This window comes from Petaurus breviceps, unplaced genomic scaffold (assembly GCF_028583685.1).
Source record: "Petaurus breviceps papuanus isolate PSGF00001 unplaced genomic scaffold, PetGlider_PUasm1.0 185, whole genome shotgun sequence".
NCBI lineage: Eukaryota > Metazoa > Chordata > Mammalia > Diprotodontia > Petauridae > Petaurus > Petaurus breviceps.
In genome coordinates this window covers 11,687,884-11,692,980 of record NW_027185797.1, presented here as the reverse complement: position 1 = coordinate 11,692,980, position 5,097 = coordinate 11,687,884, and the positions used below count along the sequence as shown (strand labels likewise).

Here is a 5,097-nt window from a genome sequence, read left to right as displayed (position 1 = left end):
CTCTCTCTGTCTCTCTCTCTCTGTCTCTCTCTCTCTCTCTCTCTCTCTCTCTCTCTCTCTCTCTCTTCAATAGGGAGAATGGAGCATAAATTGTATTTAGCATATTGCACCAAAGATACCATCAACACATCCAGAACCATAACTAACAACTTGGTACCCAGAGTAAACAGCAAATAGTGTTCTCTAGGAAAAATAGAACTAAAGCCACCCACTAATCAAACATAGTGCGATGAGGGAGACTCTCATATATAAACTCATAGTAAGAGAGACCCCAGATGCCAGTCCTGTAGCTGGAGAGACCTCACCAACACTTTCTCTTAGTGGGATAGAGACTCTTAAGCACACAGAGACCACTGCAGGGGGAGAAGGAGGGCATGATTGATTGAGTCACATCAGGGGAGTTAAAAGTGACATTAAAATACAAATAATTTAAATTTATAATTTAGCTTTTTGGGGGGATTTTTAAATTTAAGTGCCCTAGAAGAAAGCTCAAACTGACTATTCTAGTTGTGGCTTTAGCCATGTACTGCCACAATACTGGTAAACAGTTTTAATTAAAGGCAATTTCACTTGGATGTCAAAAGAGAAATCTCTGAGTAGGGTTAGCATCATTCAATAAAGGAACTAAGTGAACTTATTCATGATGTTACCTAGAGACATCCACAATTGGAAATCATCACAAAGAGTAAACATAATTTACATTTATGTTCCAGCAAGTAGCAATTCCAGGAAGAACTAAACTCTCATTTAAGGCAAAAAACAAAACACCCTAAGAAGAAATAAAATAGCTAATAATGCTGAGGACTTGGTATTTTAAGGAAGTTTTTGGAGGCATTAATTATTTCAATGATCAGCCTGCTCTGAAATCCTTCATTTTGAGTTTACTAATTATGACAGTGACCCATGACCAACTTAAGAAACTGTTTTTCATTGGAAACATGGTGTAATGGGGAGGGAAGGGCTCATATTCTGGATTTATAGTGGGTTTTCTTGAGTTTGAAGATTTGGTTGACTTTTGAATTTTTGACAAGCCTTACATTACCTGAGAGAATTGAAAGATAATGGTGGCTGTGGACACCAGTATGTCTTTGCATAGACAGAGAAGGAAGAGATAATTACTCAAGGCAAAGCATTTAAGTAAGAAAGGTGATGTTCAGTTTTTGTAGATAATTAAAGCCTGAGAAGAGCTGGAGTTTTGATAAGTGTAGAAGCCTTTGGCTTTGAAATTGTTCCAACTTGATGAACAATGTCTCCCATTCTAATACAAGATAAAGGAATATTCAGGAAAAAAAAAGCACGTATCTAAAGACTTGAGAGTAATGTGCTCAGGAGCATACATTTAGCCTGCTAAATAAGGGAAACACTAAATATGAAGTAAAAGCCTTCATTTGATAGGGTAAAGCTGAATTACTAAGTGGATACCTGGAATCTGCTGAAGCTTCACTTTATCGAGTGTTTAGAATATGAACAAAGCCAAGAAACAATATGTGCTATATATGCTATATTCAAGGACCTTTAGAGATGTCTCAGGCTTAACCAGTAGCTCACCCAGGCTGGCTTACAAAAACTGCAGGCGGAAGCAATGAGACTAGGAACTTGGAAAATTTCCTCTTGGAAATCAATGAATCAAAAAGTTTTCCTTCAGCATGTACTATATCATCTCCTAAACACTAAGACTACAAAGTAAAGACAACAGCCTTTCTTACCCTCAAGGAATTGGTTCTCTGCTGCCCTAATTTCTTGCCAATTCACCTCAGTCATTTGGAAGTACCAATAGCCCCCTTTCCACCTCCCAAACCACTGCATGTTCAATTTGATAGTGACGACCCATAATGCTTCTGTTCCGTGCCTGAGCTTCTACTGCTCTCAATTTGGAAGTCCTGGTCAGTTGCTTGTGTATTGTAGGGATTCCCCATCTTATTCATAGAATCAAAGAGTAATTGATCAACTATCATTACATATGTGCATACTATGTTTCAGGGCAGGAGGTACAAAATAAAAACAAGAGCCCTTGTTCTCAAGGAGCTTATATTCAAAGAGCTGGAAGGGACCTGAGAGGATAGATAGTTTGACTCCCTCATTTTACAGGTAAGAAAATGGAAACTCAGAGAGGTTACATAATTTGCCTAAGGTCTCATAGGTGGTAACTCTGGACATTTGAACCTAAGTCCTCTGGCTCCAAATCTAGGACTCTTTTACGCTGTTCCAAACTTTTGTCCTCTGAGATCAGGAGTTTGGGCCACAGCTAGTTCAAACTTTCGGAGGAACCCCAAGCCAGGATAGTTGAACGGTAGGTTTTGGATAGCAAAAATATGTTTTTAGTATCCCCAACATGCAGCCCAGTGCCTTGCATGTAGTAGGAGCTTAATTAGATCAGCAACTTAGAGGTGGAAGGGATCTCAGGATACACACACACACACACACACACACATATAAATATATATCTATATCTCTATAGACATAGAGATATAGATAGATAGATAGATATAGATAGATGATAGATAGATAGATCGACAGATAGATACTCTGACGTCCCCCCTCCCACTTCATTTTACAGAATAGAAAAATGAGGACGTTGGAGGATTTTGTTAAAATCATAGTCAAGATTCAAGGTAATTGGCCACTAAGCAGGTAAATAGAATATTCCTATGGATAAATAGGATATATCCTATCGATAAATCCAAAGGATACAGGAATTTTAACCACTTCCAGGAATACTAGAAAATTTAGGGCTAAATCTCTCCCCCCCTGAAATAAACACCCTCATTTCCAACACATGTAAACCAGACATTTATCTGGCTTGCCTGGAGAAGTCCTGAGGTTTTGTAGCTGATTGGTGACCAAGAATGATGCACAATACACTAGCTTCTATTTCAAATGGATTCTTTTTGATCAGGCAAAGGGATCCTATAGGAGGGAAGGGCCCAGGAAGAAGTCCCAGAATAGGGGTTACAGCTGTATTGTTGCAATATAGGTTCAGTATTATTGACTCCTCCTCAAACATTCAATATTCAGTGAAACTTCTGTATTTGCTGCTCCTCACATGTAACATCCTACCTTCCTTCTCTGTAGCTTTGCACAAGTCAATTCCCCTTTCCAGGAATGCTGCCTTTCCTCCCCTCCATTTCCTATCCAAACCCAGCTGCAGTATTGTTGCCTACAAGTAGCTTTTCCTGATCCCTCCAGCTGTAGTGACAGCAAGGTGTCACAGTGGATAGAATGTTGACATGGAATTACAGAGACTAGAGCTAAATCCTGCCTGATGTGTGACCATGGGCAAGTCACTCAACCTTTCTCAGACTCAATTTTTTCATCTGTAAAATGGGAAAATAAGAGCTCCTACCTTACAGGATTGTTGTAAAAAGCAAAATGAGATAACATATGTAAAATATTTTGGAACTCTTAATGCACAAAATATATGCTTATTATTATTAATTATTATCATTATAATCCCTGACCCTTAATTTAGTTCATATTTATTATGTATATGTTTCATTTTTCCCCATTTAAATGTAAATTCCTTGAGGGCAAAGATTGTTCTACTTGCATTTGTATTCCTGGTGTCTAGAAAAGAGCCTGGCACATAGTAAAGGTTTAATAAATGCTTTCAAAAACTGAATTGATGCAAAATATAGTAAATGATGGTGGTCCTTTCAATTCTAAATGAGAATCAGCCATGCTGTTTAGAAAAAAAAGGTTATTTCAAGTTAAATTTTAAAAATCTCATTTAAATTTTGTCCTAATTAAAACAACTAGACTGTATCCCAAATGCTGCCTGACTTTGGATACATCCCCAGAGGAAACAATGATGACTGCCCTCCCATCCCCCAGGATATGTCAAAATGTCATCAAAGACATTTTAGATGCAAAATCAGGCTATGCATGCAGCTTTCTGAGAGGAACCATATGCTTTTGGAAGAAAGTTGAGAAAGAATGGACGAGATGCTATTTATAACCCTCAACAATATGGAGTTTTTCTAAAGAATAATGCAACAAAGTCATCTGGATTTTGGTTGTCCATTATTTATTGATTATGATAAATATTTATTTAGTGCCTACAGTGCTAGGGTTATGTGCACCTCTGCTTTACAAATTATCCAAACACGGGAAATGAATGACAATAACAAGTCAAGGTGACTGAGTTCCAAACCTCTGTCCATGTAATTTACATGAACAGAATACACCAAAGATGTGGGCCTCTGAATCAGCAAGGATTTATTATTCAGAAATAAACTGATTTCTTAAATCATTGGACAGGGGAAGGAAAACATGCAGTGTCCTTTATGGAGAATATTCCAAAACTGTGCTATAAAAGGATAGATTTCTCTGACCCTCTTTGTAAAGGTAACAGAGCTTCTGCTTAGATAATTTCCCTCTCTTTGAGTGATATGAAATCCTCTTAAGTTAGGGACCTGAATCATTCCAAATGAATAGCTGGGGAAGCTGAAGTATGGAGAAATCAAGCTACTTTCCCTGAGTATTACTGAAAAAGAGGGAGTTGGGACTAGAAAGTAGAAACACCAGTCTCCAGTGCAATCATATCCTGGAACTAGATAGGACAAGAGGCTGCCTAGTTCTAGTTCAAGTTCATTATTTTAAGGGGGATGAGTGAGTGAATGTATGCATAAATAAATGAATGGAAAGCATTACCAAACTTCTGCTGTGTCAAGCACTTTGCTAATCTTGTCCCGTAGATATAAATGAAAAAGTAAGAAAGTTTCTGCTCTCATTGGTGATTTAAAGGAGAAAGTGAGGAAGACTTCTTGGATACAGAAGAGGGGGTTGTGGGTCCTGCTTTAAAGGATGCTATGTCTTAATGCTTGCTTTAGTATAAGCCTTTATATTTTAATAAAATATATAGGGAGAGAATGAATATGAGGCAATTGAGGGCAAAGACTGTTTCAACTGTGTTTATGTATCACCAGTCCCTGGCAGAGCATAGAGGCATTTAAAAATGCTTGGTTATTGACTGATTGATCATTCAGGAAATGATTTTTTCAGCTTACAGATTCTCTTCCTTCCTTCCTTCCTTCCTTCCTTCCTTCCTTCCTTCCTTCCTTCCTTCCTTCCTTCCTTCCTTCCTTCTTTCTTTTCTTT

General features: G+C 37.9%; 1 protein-coding gene across 1 annotated transcript in view; it reads right to left on the bottom strand.

Annotated features, from left to right (window-relative positions):
- KCNH8 (potassium voltage-gated channel subfamily H member 8) overlaps window positions 1–5,097 on the bottom strand; it is a 400,864-nt gene that overhangs the window by 189,608 nt on the left and 206,159 nt on the right. The window lies entirely within an intron of this gene.